The sequence below is a fragment of the Choloepus didactylus genome, chromosome 4 (genome assembly GCF_015220235.1).
Source record: "Choloepus didactylus isolate mChoDid1 chromosome 4, mChoDid1.pri, whole genome shotgun sequence".
NCBI lineage: Eukaryota > Metazoa > Chordata > Mammalia > Pilosa > Megalonychidae > Choloepus > Choloepus didactylus.
The window spans coordinates 171,816,681-171,836,640 of NC_051310.1; the positions used below are offsets into that span (position 1 = coordinate 171,816,681).

The window sequence follows — 19,960 nt, forward strand, 5'->3', positions numbered from 1 at the left end:
CCCATTTCAGTCTTCTGACTTCCAGAACTGTGAGATAATAATTTTTCTCATTTATTTAGTGGCTTGAGCTCCTAAGTCTATGGTAATCTGTGACTACAGCCATAGAAAATTAATACAGTTTATACTAGCATTTTGCTAAATTCGTTGCCTCAATTTATCTTACTTGAATGCTTTGAGAGTTTTCATCACATTTCTCTCTCCTAGAGGCTTTCTGGAAACAAATTACTCCCTTGTTTTTGTTTTTTTCCTTTCAGATGTAAGCTGAGCTCTTATTCTATCCACTGAAAGGCTCTAGCAATATTAGCTCAGCATATAACCTCTGACAAGAACAATCTGCACAGGATGTTATATTTGCTGCCTCAGTAAGGGGGTGTAGGGGTGTGGTGCAGGGGCAGAGAGCCCATTAGCCAAAGACATACCCCAGGGAAGATGATGTGGAGATATTTTTGACCAGCTTGACTGTGGCACTTCATCCCTGGAGTTGTTCCCTGGAGTCTACATTGCAGCTGACTGGGCAGTTTTTCTCCTAAAAGCTTCAGATGACTGAGCGTGCTGCCCTGGGGGAAGGCCCTAGGGTGGAAGACAATAACTCTGAAAGAATCCTATTTCTCTCCCTTACCACTCCCTCCCCAACAATGAAAAGTTAGGAAAACAACCAAATGTGTGCCTCAGAAAAAATGCCTAGTCAAGCAGTTGTTTCACCCCTGCCTGTTGAACATTTGGGTCACCCGATTCAAATGTTAAAGCTGTGTTCAAACCAGAAAAAATAAAAATAATAAGCTGTCAGAATAATTACTAAGAACATGCAAGGATTATACAAAGTAAACTGCAGCCTGCAAAAAAGAGAATTGCATGTTAGCTAATTGTTAATTTTAGCAATCGCAGTGGCTAATTACCACGGCACACATTGACTATTAGCTTGATGCCCCGGCACCTGCTTTCTCCAATGAACAGATTTCTTCATCGCTAGCACAGGAGCAAAATGTGTAATTATTGGCCATCATTGGGGCGATTTTTCAGTGATTCTTTTGTGCGATGTGAATAAAGCGTAATGACATATTTTATTAGAGGGCAAATAGCTGTTTGTTAATGGAAATGATTTGAAATCCAAAAAAACTAGAAGCTAGGAGCATGTTTTCAGTATCAGCGTGAATTCAAATGTATTTTCTTTTAACTCTTTATAAAAGGAGCATAGAAATCAAATCTAAACTGAGTATAATATATTTAATGATATGTACAAACACAGCATTGATTAATTACCTCAAATGCTTTCAACGGTACACCGTTTATTTTGTTTCAGTCATGTGTTAAATTTTTGTATTTCATATTTAAATTCTTATTTCTTGGTCCGAGAGTCTTGGTGAAGCTGGCCTGCGTCACACTTCATTCCCTGAAGAACTCTTTTTTTATTGGTATGCGTGGCACTTGCAGAGAGTGTTTTTTTAAATCTAGGCTTCACTGCTTTCAGAGCAGGGCACATTGGTGTCTCTCGGAAGAGATGAGCCTGAATTAGGTTATCAACACCCAACTGGCAGCCACTGAGTAGCTTCTACATTGTAAATAAGGTGCCCTGACGACAAGACTGACAGTCTTGCAGGCTTGGAAATGTCATTCTTTTCCTCTTCATGACAAAATTAACAGATTACTACCAGAACCTATCAAAGAATAAGAGCAACGTCTGTCTTCACCTAAGGCATATAAATGATCATATATGTGCATATGTGAGTGTGTGTGTGTGTGTGTGTGTGTGTATACATTTAACAGGAAAACAGTACTTCCACTGACCATGATGCAACATAGGAAATAGGATCTTTTCGTTCAACTCTCTCCCATATCAGGTTCTCAAGCCTATCTCTGCTTCCATTATCTTTTATTCCCACCCCTACCCCTAATCTTTGTATTTTTATAATGAAATAAAAGTTCTAAATATGGTGCTATGGAACTTAAGTCTAAAGTCCTCTATAACTGTGAAATGAAAAAAAAAAAAACATTTGAGAGTGGATTAATTAAGAAATAAAATTAACATGTTTAAGATCAACATATTCCTGTTGTTTTTCTAGGGGGAGGGGAAGCTAGTTTGAAAAGAGGGTTTAATTCCACCACATATTTATGTCTTATTTGTATTTCTAACTCTGAACACTCTGTGCTGAATTCTTCCTAAACCATGACATGAAAAGTACCTCTTGTTCTTGACAGGAACGATTAAAGGCTACGCTTGAGATGTGTGTTTGCTGAGCTTTCATCACTCCGTTCCACTCTCAGGTTCGGTTATGAAAGTTGTGTATTTTTGAAGGTCATTGAAAGGCAACCCACCTCTGTTTTCTGAGTGTGGAGAACTTGCTCCTAATCACCAGGCTTATTGTTTTATTGCCACTGTTTACAAACAGAGAGAAACTCCCTTGAATGGGCGCTTCCCTTTCTTACCACAGGCTTCCCCACTATTTTAAGATGTAGAGAAGTTCAGTATTCAGGTTCACTGTTTGACCCATTAAACTGGTATTGAGGTATAATTTGTGTGTTTTCCCAGTACCGTTGCACATAGAATGGGGTTCATTTCCACACGTTTGAATACATTTATCCAGTTCAGTGAACCTGTTGTGAAGCTCAGCAAAACTCAGTAGGTGGCTTTAAAGTCCTGTAATTAGCCCATTACAGAAAATCTGTACTTTAGATTTTTGCACATTGGTTAATAAGCATAACGTGCTTCATATATAAATAACATTACATTAAATGATGCAATATAAAGGAATTAAAGGCCAATGGAGTTAAACAAAATACTTGAAAGAGACCTCAAATTAGCATGTTTAATTCCAATTCACTGCACAGGAAAAGCCTCCTGCTCTTACTGTACCAGTTGCACACCAGCTCACAATAACGTGGGCCGTGCGTAAGGTACTGGTTCTTTATTTTCCACATCCTACCTGTTGTCTGTCTACTCTGTGACGCTTGAAATGGATTTAGCCTTTACCTCATTTTCCTTCATTTCTAATCATTGTCAAGGTGGTGAGTCGAGGGGAGAGGAAAAAAGAAAAGACAAGACTTCGGCCCAGCTGTGGCTTCCTGGGCTGATCCTTACTTGAGCACTTCCTCTCTGACTCACTGGGGTAGAGCCTGCCACACCTGCTCTTCCTCTCTGCTTGTGTCTCTCACTCGAATCCATCTGACAATTACTTCAGAACGAAGTGCCGTGTGCGTGCCACATACACAAGAACTTATTCTTACAGTTCAATCATTTTACTAGAAATTTTGCTGTCAAACAAGCTTGTGTGATATTGTTCCGCTCTGGCCTATTTGAAAAAGCTTTTCACCTTTCTATGGAATGAAATTATATTTCCATTTAAATGGTCCCCAAATGGTGAGGCTGTTCTGTGACTCCAAGAACAAGTACAACATGAAGATGAAGTTGCATTATAGTTACATAACCAGTGATAGAAAATAGTTGCACTACAACTCACTCTACACTAGAGTGTAAGCTCCACGAAGCCAGGAACCCTGATGGTCTTGTGTCCTTTTGTATTCCCCTTACCCAACACAGTTCATTGATTTGTTTATTCATCAACTATGTATTGATTATCTACTGCATTCCAGGCACTGCAACAGGCTTTGAGATACAGTGGTAAATTGAACCTTCTTCCCCAATAAAAGAAACTGGCCCATGGCCAAAACTCCACCCACAAAATCAATTCATCAAATGTTAAATTTACAGAATGACTAATTTGTCAAATTTACCAAATGTAATGATTTACCAAAAATGTGTTTAACTAGCTGCAATTTGTGAAGGGTAGTTTTAGTTCACCAGTTTTCATTTGCTCTTTACAGCAACATTTCAAGGAATGGTTAATAAGCAAAAGCTAACAGTAGTTTATTCTTTTTATGCATAAATTTTATATTCAGAAAAATTTCATATTTTTACCCAAAATTTTAGTCATTTTCCTTAGGAATAGTCCATCCTATACAGATTTATTTTTTATGTCATTTATGGTTTTGTCAACAACTTAGCACTTTTAAGACAGTATTTGCCAATTTTCTAAGAGGAATTTTGGCCTTAAATTGTTTTCCAGCAACTGATTGACAAAATCTAGTATATGATGCTGTCGCTTCATCATCTTCTTGTTCGTTTTTATTTTACCCATCTTTGAGAAGTTTTTAGGACATTTAACCAATCTTTTAAATTGTTTTTTGCAAATTTTATTTGAATGTAAATATATAAATCAATTTGTGGGTTTTATCATTCATTTCATTATGGCAATCCCTTCTGAGCCTCCTTACTTCCTTTATGCATCTTTGAACTCTTTTGCCCTTTCATTTCAAATGATTTAGTGCACTACAACCTGGTAAAAATATCTCAATTTCTCCTTGTTAGAAAATAAAAATTCAGCATTACATCTTCCGCTACTTCCAGTTTCTTTCAGATATTCTTGAAATAATTTTGTACTTTTTCAAAATTATTACCATGGTCAACACTCTTTTTTACAATTGCTCTATGGCATGGTGGACTTAATTTTTGTTTCTAGCAATTAAACTTTTAAATTTCAGCATTACACATGGGATATTATTTCAATTGACTTTGAGTGTTTCCCCAGCTTTCTGAATGTCATTTAGAATTTTTCTTATCTTTAAGCACTTTTACATTCTTTCACCAATGCCTCAACTAGCATACAGGCTTTGATTTCACATGACTGCATTCCATGTTCATTTGGTTATAACTCCACAGAATATCAGCTCTCCAACTGCTTACTAAACATCATGTTGTTTTCTCAGAATTAATTTCTCTGAGGAGAGACCTGAGAATCTCTTTGATATTGTCTCAAATAGGCTCCAGGACCAATCCCAAACCCAGTGAATCAGAATTTTAGGGAATGGGTCTGGGCGTACAGATTTAACAAGCTCCCCAGGTTATTTTGCACCCTGAATTTTTGGAACCACAAGTATAAATCCTAAATAAATAAAACTCAAAGAGAATATTGTGTCAGGGTTTAAACCAGCAGGGGTTTCACCTGCTTCTTTGAGTAAATCCTTTAGCTTTACTTTCTCCCTTATACTGGAAAATTGCTGTAGGGCCGGAATGCATCATTATTCCTTCCCTTCTTTTCCCTCTCACTCTCTCCTAACGCCAAGGAGAAGCCTTCTCCAGGAGTGTGTTCTAGGTTCCATGTGTTGGCAGCAGCTACTCACCCCACACACACTGGGTTTCTGGGGTTTCTGGGTTCCCTGGGCCTCAGGCCTGGAGCCCCAGCTTCCCAGGTGGGCGAGATCATCTCTTTGACAACTGTGCCCACCTTCCTGGTTTAAATCCCATGCCTGCACTCTTCTGAGTGAACGTGCCTGCCCTCAGGAGTGAACAGAAACCTCGGCACCTTCAGTCCTCAGGGGCTATTGAACCACCACCACCCTCCAGCCTCCTTTTATTCCCTAACTGCCCCCTACACACAATCCTCACTATATGGAATTAGGTGGAAATAGGATTTCCAATCAATTAATTTTGGTTGGAAATGGTGGGTTTTTTGCTGGACACCCTGTGCATGGTTCCTTAATGGATTCCAACAGAAATCTATTGTTTCATAAACATTTTTCAGTACTTTATTATACACATGTGTAACCCATCCAGCAGAAGATTGTGATTTCTGTCAATGACACCATCTCTCAGTAATCCACAGTTAAAATTTTCCTTTGACGTTTACATGTGTGGGTATGATTTGTTTACTGATATCACCACTCAATTGTCTCCTCTTGAGTGTGGTCAGCTACACATACTTGGCTCTTTGTTCATTTAACCAGTTTTTTAGTGGGTGCTTAATATGTAAGTACTAAGGTCTCATTAGACACTGGGAATACAGAGATAAATAGGATCCTGTTTCCTGCCCTCATATTACACACAGTCTAGTAATAGAGGTGGATGTGTTTTCTCATCTAATTATAATACAAGAATGAGATATGTGCTAATGCAGCCTTATTTCTCAGAACTTAATTCAGGTAGCAGGAATAGTGCCAGAACTTTCTCAGATACCCAGAGATAAGAAGGATCCAGCACTATCATATCATCATCATTATCATCAAGATACTGGGCCATCATTCAGAGACATAGAGTACATAAAGGTACCACGTTGTAATGGAGGATCATTTGCCTCATAGACACCAGAGGTTTGTACATATATTAGGATAATTTTATGACAGATAGGAAAGGGGTAACCTTATGTAATAAGCACAAAGCCACTTATGCTGCTGAAAGTCCTGGCATTAGGCACTATCTCATTTAATCCTTAAAATAAGCATGTGAAGCAGGCATTATTGTCCCCAATTTATAGATGGAGAAACAGGCTTAGCAAAATTAAATAGCTTGTTCAAGGTCACACAAGTCCATCCACATGATGTTCAAGATTGAGGACTGGTTGAAAAGAGTTACTAATTTACATTCTGAATTGCTTTGCACAACAGCCTAGGGGTAGCAAAGATGACAGCTGAGTTGCTAACTAGTTTGTCTTTGATCCAGACAAATTCAAAGCTCTAGGATTTGCCTGCTACCTGAGAACTTATGAGAATATTAGAAATGCTCAATGCTGTTGTCTAGAGAGTAGATAAAGTCATTACTGGAATACTTATGTTTCCTTGGTTGTTTGCAACTCTTCACCATACAAAATAGATTACTTACCAGCATCTTGCTGGTAAAATTTATTCATCCATAAAGTATGTGTATATGTCCACAATATGTAAGGCACTGGAATTGGTTTAGACACGGATACTACTACCGTATGATGAAATGTGCCTAAATGACCAAGAGGGAGAGGTAAAAGGAATCTCAGGTAAATTGCTTTCCTGTTTCAGAAAAGAGAGCAATTCCTTCCAACTAGAACAGCAGGGAGGGCTTCATGGACGAGGGAATGTTTGACCAGGCCCTTGAAAGAGGACAAGAATTTGGATGTCCAGAGGCAGGAGTGAGGAGAACACTCCCAGTGAGGAAGTCCATCCCAAGTAAAGGCAGGAGGTGGAAAGCAAGGAACAGATACTGGAAATTGGGTCATTCCATTTAAACTACAATGAAATGCTCTCCCAGTGTTCCCTTAAGACAGGAAAAGAAATGTTATTTCTTGATGTGACACTCAAAACAGAAAACATCCCCACACAGATATTCTACTCCGGTTCTGAAAGAGAAAGATTGCACCTGGTAAATGCTCCAGGTGAAAATTTGTCACCAGATTTTATGGCAACAACATCATAAAACAAACTTCTGATAATGCTAAGAATTCTAGCTCAATGTACAGCAGATTTTTGCTATTTATGTCATTCCGTTTTGTGCGTGAGCATGTGTGTGTGTATGTGTGTATGAACTCTCCTTAATGCCACGTGCTTACCTCTTAGGATGTGGTGAAGATTCATTAAATGATCACAGTGACCTGAAATATCTTATGAAAAGAATTATCCAGGAGATCACCATGACTAGGGTATTATTCTTTAATAACAGCAATATCAAGACTTCAATTTTAAACCATCCCAGTATCTTTACCCACACAGTTATTTATGTGGCACTTGCATATACCCCTTAAAGAAGTAGGTGAAAATTTACCCTTATTCTTCCACATTCTTCTCTTTTGGAAAGTTTCAAGAGGAACATTCCAGAGAGGAATAATCAGGGGGAAAAAATCTTATAAATCACCTTCTTTCCTCTCATAGATGTAATTTTACAAATTAAATTATTCTTGCCGTTTACTGCTTGGGTCTGATATAAATCATTTCAGTTGTTAAAACTGCAATTGTCACTTGCCATTTGCCCCAGTGGAAAAAAATTATGAGGTAGCTAGTTAAAATGGGACAAAAATTGTGTGCAGTGCTTTCTGGCCAGTGACTATACAATTTGCTGACGATCATGAACTTGCCCACCAGGCAAAGGCAGTCACGTAATGACCCAGCACCCTCCCTGGTGACAAGCTGACAAGTTAGTTTGCAGAGCAATGAAAGACTGGTGTCTGCTGGTTATGTGAGAACATCATTTTACCCAGGTTAGATTAACAATAACTAATTGAGGGTATTTCCAATATTGTAGTAACACTGGTTAGATTTAATAGATGAGCTATGTCATTTGATAATAGGTTGCCTTTATTACAGAAGTTAGAGGAATTTTGGACCTCATAATATTAGAAAGAAAATTTGAGTGAAAAGTTGTATATACTTATGTCTTAGGTAAAATGAAAATTAGGGTAGACTGTCTTTTCATTTAGCTAAAAAATAATCCTAAAACATAATTTTAAAGACGAAAAATATTCTCGAGCTAAAAAAGTTGCCTAGGGAAAAAGACAACAAAATTTTTGAAACATATAATGTAAAATATTTATAATTAGAATATGCAAGTAAAATGGGTGAAAGACTGGGATAAGAAGAAAGGACTTAAAATGCAGAAAGAGAACATACAAGAAACTGGCTAAAGTGATTACACCTCAAAGAAGAATTGGGAACTGGTGGTCAAGGGTAAGAGGAACACATGTTTTGCATTTGAATATTTAACCTTTAAATAACTGTGTTTTCTTTAAGTTTTTTAATTAAAAATAACTTTTAGTGAATTGGTCAACTGTTTTTCAGTATTTATATTGTTGGCTTTTAAAAAAATTCACTATGTGCTTGCTTTAAATCAGTTTTTGGAAGTCAGTGGATTACAAGTGATAAGCGAATAAATAAATACATTAAGCCCTGTGAGGAAGCAGTTAGGATGGTGGGGTGGGAGATTAAAGCAAAGTATTCCATTGCTCTGACTTTTACTCATCCCTTTTTTATATTCCATGTTCTAAACCTCATAGAAACTCTCTGCAGATTTCATAATTTCAGTTTTACCCAACTCATCCACCTTATAATTATGAATATATGGACATAATTAACTGAAATCACTTTGACAGAGAGGAAAAAATACCCTACTTAAAGCTAATTAGATGAATCATGAATGCCTGGAAGAACCTGTTTCAATAAGGTGAAAAACTTTGGATAAAAATTTAATGAAGTTTCCAATTGATTTGACCGCAGAGAATATTGATAAGCACTCACTCCATGCAGATTATTAAATTGTATTGATTTAGGATCCAAAACTCCAAACACCGCTGTTGCTTCCAGAGGAGACCTGATTGCACTTACATGTCACATTCATAAAAAACATAGTGCACTAATTGGGAGTCTCCCGCCATCTGCACACTTGCTTCCAGGCGCACATGAAATGATCAATGGGAAAGCAGGGTCAATCCAGGCAGACTGTGAGTGAAATTAAAATAATAAAATGTCTAAACATTTAACTGCAAATAGGAAATCTTTATACCCACCCACACCCTATTCTGTAGCATAAAGCTAAGGCACAATTATTCATATACCTCAAGTAATTTGCAGGCTCCATACAAAATCTCATTTAAAGTAAGAAATTGCTATTTCTGCACATTTATTCTACCAAATGCCAGCTAATTGCTGCAATGGCCATTATAAAGAATAATTTTCGCTTAGTGAAAAAAAAAAAGGAATGAAGAGAACATTTTCTGGTTTTGTTCCACTGCGAAGGCTCTATTCAGTGAATGCTGAATGCACAGCGTTTCACTGCTACATTTATTATGCTGAGAGGTCAAGTATTACACAGCATCTTGTATTACGCTTTGCATGCTAAGTATTTCACTTCACAAATTGACCCTCCGGTGTACTTACTACATAATGCTTTAAAAACCCAGCTAAAACGCAGGACAATTAGCAATACTTTCACTCCCAGTTAACAATGGGGACACCAATGTAGGTGATTGCATTTACAGTGTAGCTTTCTTCACAAAACATTTTTGACACATTAAGGTACTTTGGAATTGTGCAGTACCAGTCCTCTCTTGTGAATGGTTTTCCAGCATTTGCAGAGAGAAACAGTTACTGTATGTTAGAGCTTAATTGAAAAGAATTCAGCCACAGCCTATGAAGCACCAATTAGGGTGATATTATATCATAAAAAGCTGTAATATCCATTTTCAGACTTGTGCATCAGCCAATACAAAGTAGGACACAATTAAAAAGGTATACAGTTTAAACCCTTGAAACTGTTCAGTTTAATTAGGAGTTCAGTATGGGGGGAGGGGGAGGGGGGAGGGGCAGAAGAAGAGGAAGTTCTCTATAGGCTAGAAGACCTGCAGGCGCTACTTGCCCAGGAAGACCACCTAAGTTGGTTCTTCCCCTTTAAACCACCCTTAGTTAATGTAAGTGTGGAGTGCTTGCTTTGTCCCCAGCAACTAGTTTCTAAGATCAGATGAACAATCATGCTAGCCAGGAAGTGCTGTTTTCCAGTAATTCTGGTATCTGCTGACGTCTAGAGGGAGAGGTGGCAGAACCTTCTCTAGGCCAGGGAAGAGGGAGCATGGTATTGATGTTCTCTTGCCAACACAAATCAAGCATAATTAAAAGGGAGTTAATTGCATTGCCTTTAATGAAGAAAGACACAGATCACTGTGAAATAAAATGGACATGGCCAGGTTAGTGCAAGTGTTTTTGCAGGCTTGGCTCAGAGCATAATATTTAAATACTGGAACCTGCATGAAATCCTACTTTGAGGTGATAGCCTGCAGGTAATTAACAGTAAAACAACATTATCAAAGTTCTTGTGCATAGCATGTTTGACTGACTGGAGTGCTTCTCCTTACAAATCCTACTAATATCCATTTCAATCTGCTTTAATATGTTCACAAGTTGGGACTTATTTTGAATTCCACTGGGTAAATGAGGATAGAACACTTTGAATTTGCATACTATGCACATGCCTTTCATGTATAAAGGGTTTCAAGAATATTTTTAAAAGAAACTACTTACATCCACGATCGAAAAAAAGCTTCACTATAACAAGAATGAAAGTAGAAAGGATTTCATTTATCTATCGTATTTATCCCATTTGAAGTTATACAACAGATACATGAAAACAATCTTTATTAGGTTTGAAGAAGAAAAAGTTATTTAATAATTTGTTATCAGTGATACTGCAATTTTCTAATGGGATCTGTAAAAGTCTGTGTTTGAAAAATGTTGGTGGACAAGTGTTCACTTCTGATTTGAGAAGGCCTCTCTTCAGTCCACGAGGTTATGGCAGGCTTTTTTTAAAAATTTCCTCCTCTTTCCTGTCCAGCAAAGAGATAGAACTGAAGTGAAGTATTATTGATGAGATAAATTTGAGTTTGAGACCACCTAAAACCCAGTATTCTTCCTTACTTTCTTTCTCAACCAATTCTTCATGACCTTTAAAAAATCAGCAAACAGCTGTATCTCAAAGAAGATCCTAGGATACCCACTCTCAAATCCACTATCTGTCCCAAATAATTCATAACACACAGTGATTACTTTGGAGAAATTTCTGATATTCATCCTTGGTTTCAAATGCCTTGAATTAAATCAGGATGTTAGTAAAATAGTGATAGGTGCATGGAAATCTGCAATAAGGTTATATTACACCATTAAGACTGTTATTGTTTTACTGATTGGATGTATAACAAGAGACATATTTGTACTGGGAGATTTCACCTTTGAAAACTAGGCCAGTTAGCAGACTTTAAGGTGGTGGTGGCATGAAGATGTTTTCTCTTTTAATGGAAATGGAGCCAAAATGATGAATGTGATTAGCATAAGAAGGATTCCAAGGGATTTGAAAGTGAAGGGTTTTAGATACTGTTCAAGCAACTGCATAAGAATTATACACTGAGCAATCTAGATTCTTGGTCTTTCTATCCAGTCCCTTTCCTGTGTTAGATTCCTCTTCAAAAATGAACAAGATGAGGAGGTTCAATTTGCAGGCTTTAATAACAATCCAGTAACTTGTTGCATTAAGATTCTTCCAAGGTGACAAGAGATTTTGCAAATGTTTTTCTAAGTTCATTTTCTGGTATTTCTGGTATTTCTGGTATTCTCACCATATGAGGGAGTCCAGAGAATTAATTAGCACATGTGATCTGGAACTGATTTGATGACGAAAATTGCTGCTGAGGTATTAAAGATCTATTTTTATCCTTTCTGCAGGAAGAGAAGTGTCTCTTCCTCCACTAACTGGTTCTGTCAAGAAGATATCAAATGACTCAGGTATAGTACCTCACTTTTCCTTCTACTGTTTAATCTGCTTTGTATCCAGAGCTTACCATACCCTACTGCTCAAGAAATAATCAGATTTTCATTCACTGAAATACCCAAGGATCACATATTCATAAGCAACCCTGGACTAGCAGGAAATGTAAATGGGCAAAGTGCACCAGGTATAAGACAATAAGGAATAGTGAGGGCACTGGTGAACCAGACAATGCATTACTCAGCTCTGGAGATTTGGATCATGCAGAAATGTGATCTCAGAGTTGCGGGGTCTCGTAATTTTTTCAAGAGAAGCCAGAAGTGTTTGTTCATTGTGAGTGTGTGTGTGTGTGTTTCCCTGAGTTTTAAAACACCATGATCAAAGTGAAGTATATCTGTGGCCCAGATTTGGCCCATGAGATAATCATTTGCAATCCCTGGTATAAATCTTCCTCTGATATGTTTTAAATGTCCTTCTTTGGGATGTTAATGAGCTATAATCTTGCCAATGTGAGATGGTCTGCATGTTTACAGGCATTAAATTTTAAACTACAGTATGGAGCAAAGATGAGCATGCCGGGCAGATATTTCTCCTGGTACATGTATTTTCATAACAATCTGAAATTAAACTATATGACCAGAAAGATCTGTCTCCAGACACAAGAGCAGTTTCATTATAGTTGCTATTTATGAATAATTTCAGTGATATTGGTTAATATTTATTGATCTGTAACTTGGTTCATGACTTTGTGATGTGTGTTTTTATATATATTATTCCACTTACGCCTCATAACAATATCCCATTATTCAAAATGAGCTAGGTGATACTGTGGTAACAAATCACCCCACAATCTCTAAGACTTAACAGAACCAAAGTTTACTTCTCGCTCATTCTGCATGTCCAAATGGGTCATCAGGGTGGTCTGCTCATGATTGTCTCTCAGGGATTCAGGCAGAAAAAAGTTTCATCTCAACATTTGCTTCCACCTTCACCAAGGTAGGTGAAGAGGGCAAAACAAATCTGGCTTCTAAGTTTCCGCTCAGGAGTGACATATATAACTTCTGCTTAAAGTCATTGATCCTAAAAATTTAATTAGAGGAATAAATGCTTGAAAATAGTTGGAGGGAGACATGCTTTATCAAATATCAGAACATATCATAAGGGCACTACAGATAAATCAGGTATTTGCATAAAAGTAAACAAACAAATCTGTGAAACAGGGCAAAGAATCCAGAAATAGATCTCAATATGTATGAGTATTTGATATATGACAAAGATGATAGTCCAATTCAGTGAGAATAAAGTGCCATTATTTTAAAACAGTACTAGAAAAACTTAAGTTGAGCTTACATGCAAAAATAATTTCAAATGGGTTAAAAACTTAAACATAAAAATGAAAGAATAAAAATCCCACAAGAAAATTTAAGGGACTACATGTATGGGGAAATCTTCATAACTGCGACAATAAACTTAGAAGCTGTATGAGAAAAGATTTATATATATTTAGCTACATTAAAGAAGTAGAAAATGAAGTAGAGTTCTATCAGTTGACTTGGAGGAATTCTCCTAAGGAATTTCCTATTGAGAAAAGAAAAATACAGGAAAATATGTATAACATGATACGTAATATCATATTATATATAATATGATCCTGTTTTCCTAAAACGTGGCTCAAAAAGCCTTATGCATGGTAATGCATATATACTGTTATACACATTTCTATGCTTATATGTGCATGGATAAAAAGATGGAAAGACATGTTAGTTGGAAAACATGGGTTTTGATGGGGGAAGAAGCATTAGGGAAGGAGATGAGAAGGGAGGAAGCCTTGACAAAAGGAAATAAAAATAATCTTCACAAGAAAATATAACATGTTTGCTGGAACCCTGTTTATTCATTAATGCACAGATTTAAATGTGTAGTGTTTGTATACAAATAATTTTCAAATATAACCAAATGTAAATAGGTCACGTGAAAACAAAATGTACAAACTAATATCACTAATATCGCTTGACTACACTTTAAGCTGTAGATTGAGGCAGGTCAATTACTTATCCCATCAATCATGAGGAGGGATTTTTAAGGTTTCTTAAGAAAAATCCAGGCTTTGATGGCAGGTGCTTCTCACAGGAAGATGCTATCATGTAGGCAGGTGAAGTGTCTCAGTGTTCATGAAAGAATACCAATCTGGCTATATTTATTAGATCTAACGTATTTGGATCTGCCATCAATGATTCCCACGCTATCCTTGTCTTCGGGTTCTTGCCAAAGACAACAACCTTAAACTCCCTGCTATCCACATTACCTAAAAACTATGCCCAGTCTCCAAACAGGAGGATGGCTTTATTATAGTTGCTGTTAGCTAATAATTTAGTAATGATTACTAAACTTTGGTTTTCTTCTAATTGATAGATCTGGTAAACCTATCTGATCAAAGGTTTGCAATGGAAACTTATGTTCATTTTTGGTTGAACCTTCTGTAGGAACAAAACCATTTGTTTCACAACACTGAAGACTCTAGGAAGCTGTTGAACCTGGTTGAAGCCTAGAAGTTTCAATAAACAGTAATCTTGCTATAGCTACTAAGCTACTGCTTCTCTTAAATCATGGAGTTTGTTACCCCAGCAAACTATTTTTAGCCTCTAGTCAACCACATTGCAAGCACAGAGACCTTAATCAAAGCAAAAAACAATTTTCAAACTTTGAAGCTTCCATAAGGATTGTGGGAAGATGATGGATGAGGAATCTCCAGGAATCAGTCCCTCCACCAAAACAAATATTGGACTGGCAGAAATGTTCTGAATAAACAATTTTTTTAACTCTGGAGTCTAGTGAAACACTCTGCAAGATCCAGAGAAGAGCTGGATGAAGAGGACAGTAAATTGCAGAAAAAAATCAATGAATTTCAACCTCCATGCATCAGCTACCATCCCCTGTCCCCTAACTGGGTGGCGGGCAGAAGTGGTACTACAAACCAGGCTCCTGGTACAACTTGATGGTATCAGGGTAGGATATAAGGACATAGTCTTCCAAAATCCAGGGGTGTGTGGTCTGATCTCAAATCAATGATTTTGGTCAGCTACTTCAGATTACTAGGGGACTGGCTGTGAGGCAGCTATTGTTCCAACCACCCCTCCCCCTCAGACAAAAGTGGCAGAGGAGTCTTTAAAAAGCAGTACTTTTTCTCTCTTTTCTCTTTCCATTCCCCATTTGGGAGCAAAAATTGTTCAGAAAAGTAACAAGTTGTTGGCTCCAGCCCACAACAAAAATAAGCAAACAAACAAACAACTAGCAATTCCAGAGGAGTAGAAGAACTTAATTTCCAGAGTTTTAACAACATAATGTCCAGTCCTTTAAAAATTATGAAATACACAAAGAAACAAGAAAGTATGGCCCATTCACAAGAAAAAAGGAATTTTCCAGAAACCATCCTGAGGAAGCTCATACATTGGAACTATTAGTCAAAGATTTTAAGTCAACTGTCTTAAATATGTTCAATGAGCTAAAGGAATCCATATACAAAGAACTAAAGGAAATTAGGAAAATGCCATCTGAACAAAATAAAGAGATAAAAATTATAAAAAGGAATAACATAGAAATTTTGGAGATGCAAAGTACAGTAATTGAAATGAAAAAAAACTCATTAGACAGAATCAAAAGCAGATTTGAACAGGCAGAAGAGAAGATCAGCAAACTTGAAGAGAATACAATTGACATTATCTAGTGTGAGGAGCAGAAAGAAAAATAATGAAAAATAAAAGATGAACAGAGACTGAGGGACCTGTGGTACACCATCAAGAGACAGAGAAAGGGGCAGGAAAAGTATTTGAAGACATAATGGTCAAAAACTTCCTTAATCTAATGAAAGACATGAATATACACATCCAGGAAGCTTAATGAACTCCTATCTGGACAGACTCTTAAATGTCTACACCAAGACATATTATAGTGAAATTGTCAAAATCCAAAGACAAAGAGGGGATTTTGAAAGCAGCAAGAGAGAAGTGACCTGTCACATATAACGGATGCCCAATAAGATTAACAGCAGGTTTCTCATCAGAAACCATGGAAGCCAGAAGACCACAGGATGGCATATTTAAAGCTCTTAAAGAAAAACACTGTCAAACAAGAACTCTATATCCAGTTGTGCCAGTTTGAAACTGTTAATGGGCCCCAGAAGAGCCATGATCACTTAATCCAATTTTGTTGGGTGGAACCCTTTGATTAAATTATCTCCATAGAAATGTGATCCAACCATTCCGGGTAAGTCTTAATTGGAGTCCTTTAAGAGAGCTCACAGAAACAAGGAGCTCAGAGAAGCTGAGAGAGACATTTTGGAGAGAAGCTAAGATCCATAATCCAGAGTTTGCCCTCAGAAGAAGCTAAGAGCTGACACAGACCCAGATGCTTGGAGATGCTTGGAGATGCAGACAGAAAGATGCTTGGACACGCTAAGCTAAGAGATGACGCCAAGAGTTTGCCCCAGAGAAACTAAGAGAGGACTCCCAGATGCTTAAAGAAAAATGCCCCAGGGGAACCAAACAGAGAGCTGAGAGAAGTTAAGAAAGACAGAAGCCCAGAGACATTTTGGAAAAAGCCATTTTGAAATGCAACCTGGGAGCAAAGGACCAGCAGACACCAGCCATGTGCCTTCCCAGCTGACAGACTCCATTGGTCTTCCTTCAGTGAAGGTATCCTCTTGTTGATGCCTTAGTTTGGACACATTTATGGTGTTAGAACTGTAAATTTGTAACCTAATAACCCCCCTTAATAAAAGACAATCCATTTCTGGTGTTTCACATAATGGCAGCTTTAGCAAACTGGAACACCAGCAAAATTATCTTTCAAAAATTAAGGAGAAATTAAAACATTTACAGACAAACAAAAGCCAAAAGAGTTCACTACCAGGAGACTTCTCCTACAAAATATGCTAAAGGAAGTCCTTAAGGCTGAAATAAAAGGAAATGAGACAGTAACTCAAAACCACATTATGAAATGAAGAAGATCAGTAGTGGTCACTGCATAGGTAAATACATAATCCTGTATTATTGTACTTTTGGCTTGTAGCTGCTTGTTTTCCTCCTTAAATGGTTTAACAAGCGAATGTGTAAAATAACATCAAACTCTGTGCTAATATATGCACATGTATAAAGATACAATCTGAAATGGCAATATAAAGGGGGAGGGACAGAGAGATTTAAGAATAGAGAGTTTATATTAGGTTGTTATTAGTTAAATATGTTCATTGTAATTACAAAGGTAATCACTTAGAAAATATCTAAAATATATAGAGAAAAAGAAAGAAGGGAATTAAAATGTTATACTCCCAAAAAGCATCTAAATACAAAAAAAGAGGCAGTGATTGCATAATTGAGGAACAAAAAACATACATGACATACAGAAAACAAACTGCTAAATGGCAGAAGTAAATTCTTCCTTCTCAGTTATTACTTTAAATGTCAATGGATTAAACTCCCTAATTAAAAGACAGAGATTGGCAGTTTGGATGAAAAAAACATGATCCATCTATATGTTGTCTACAAGAGACTCATTTAGGTACAAAGACACAAAGAGGTTGAACATAATAGGGTAGAAAAAGATATTCCATGCAAACAGTAATCAAAAGAGAGCTGGGGTGGCTATATTATTGTCAGACAAAACAGACTTTGTCAAAAAAGATTGCAAGAGGCAAAGAAGGATATTATTTGTTGATAAACAATTCAATCCAGCAAGAAAATATAAGAATTATAAACATATATGCATCTCGTAAAAAAGCCCTAAAATGCATGAAGAAAGAAATTGACAGAATTGAAGGGAGAAATAAATAGTTCTACAATAATAGTTGGAGACTTCAATAAACTACTTTCAATGATTGATAGAACATCTAAACAGAAGATCAATAAGGAAACAGAGGATTTGAGCAACACCATTAAACCATTAGACCTAACGGACATAACATAGAACACTCACCCAACATTGGTAGAATACACATTTTTCTCACATGCACATACAACATTTTACAGGATAGACCACTTGTTAGGCCACAATTAAAATCTTAATAAATTTTTAAATATTGAAATCATACAAAATATCTTCATTGACCACACAGAATAAAGCTAAAAATCAATAACAGAAAGGAAAACTGGAAATTTTACAAATATGTGGAAATTAAATAACCAATAGGTCAAAAAATAAATCACAAGGGAAATTAGGAAATATCTTGTGATAAATGAAAACAAAAATACAACCTACCAAAATGTATGAGATACAGTGAAGGAAGTGCTTAGGGGGAAATTTCTAGCTCTAAATGCCTACATTTAAAAAGAAGAGAAATCACAAATTAATAACCTAACTTCAAATCTAAAGAAACAAGAACAAGAAGAGTGAACTCAATCCAAAGTTAGTAGAAGGAAGGATATAGTAAAGATTAAAGCAGAGTGAAATGAAATAGAGGATAGAAAGACAATAGAGAGCATCAACAAAACCAAAAGTTGATTTTTTGAGATAAATAAAATCAAGAAACCTCTAGTCAGACTATCAAGGAAAAAGAGAGAGAGGATTCAAACAGCTAAAATTAAATGTGGGAACATTACTACCAACCTTACAGAAATAAGGATTATAGGAGGTTATATGAACAACTATATGCCAACAAATTAGGAAACCTAGATTTAATAGACAAATTCCTAGAAACATATCAGTCATCTAATCTGATGTAAGAAGAAATAGAAAACTTCTTCAGACTTACACAGATATTGAATCAGTAATTAAAAACCTCTCAACAAATAAATGTCCAGGACTGAATGGTTTCACTGCTAAATTCTACCAAATATTTAAAGAAGATTTAACACCCAATCCTTTTCAAACTCTTCCAAGAAGTAGAAGAGGAGGGATTGCTTCCTAACTCATTCTATGAGGCTGGCATCACCCTGCAAACAAAGCCAGATAAAAACAGCACAAGAAAATAAAACTGCAGAACAATATCCCTTATGAATATCGATGCAAAAATCCTCAACAAAATACTAAATGGACTATAACTCAGCCATATAAGGAGTTAAGTGTTGGTATATGCTTACAACATGGATAAACTTTGAAGACATTATGTTCAGTGAAATAAGCTAGACACAAAAGGAAAAATATCATATGATTTCTCTTACATGAAATACATAGAATAAACAAATACATAGAGACAGAAATCAGAATAGTGGTCATGAGGGTTGGGGCAGAGGGAAATGGGGAATTATTGCTAAATGAGTTTTGGTTTGGGATGATGAAAATAGTCTGGAAATAGTAGTGAAAGTTACACTGTTTTTTCAATGTACTTAATGTCAAAGAATTGTTCACTTAAAATGGTTAAAATGAGTTTTGTATTATGTATATTGTACCACAATTAAAAATTTATTGTTTTAAGTTTGAAGCTTCCATTCTTAGCGCAGATATTTGGATGTCTCTCAAGACTGTGTTTTGCCCAACATCTCAAAGCAGTGGTGAAGCCAGAAAAGGAGCTCATAGATTTCTGATTCCCATCACTTAGCCCTTACAACAGGCCTCACCTTCTGCAGCCAAGGTGGTAAAACAGCTTACGTGCTGGAGTCTAGTGCCAGGCTGCAGTGCACAGCTCGATGACTTGAAGCAGGTCACTTTAGCTATCTACAGCCAAGTGATCTCATGTATTCTCTAACATACGATCTCAGGGAAACCTTTTGTTTAATAGCCCTTATAAAGCTTGCAATTATATACTTATTTGTGTGGTTCTTTGTTTAATTGCCTGTCTCCTACACTAAATCATAATCTCTATATGGATAGGGACAATATACTGAAACCCCAATGTCTAGCATTGTACCTGTTACATACTAACAGTCAATAAAAATTTATTGATTTAATGAATGAGTAAATATATAAACTGAGGAAAATGATCTCAAA

The 19,960-nt window shown here is 36.6% G+C and overlaps 1 protein-coding gene across 1 annotated transcript in view; it reads right to left on the bottom strand.

The window, feature by feature from the left end:
• Window positions 1-450: 450 nt before the first annotated feature.
• The window catches only part of LOC119532427 (classical arabinogalactan protein 7-like), a 58,657-nt gene continuing 39,147 nt past the window's right edge, over window positions 451-19,960 (bottom strand). The window contains exon 2 of the transcript XR_005216534.1: window positions 451-570. The gene's annotated coding sequence lies outside the window, so the exon portion shown is untranslated. The remainder of the gene's footprint in view (window positions 571-19,960) is intronic.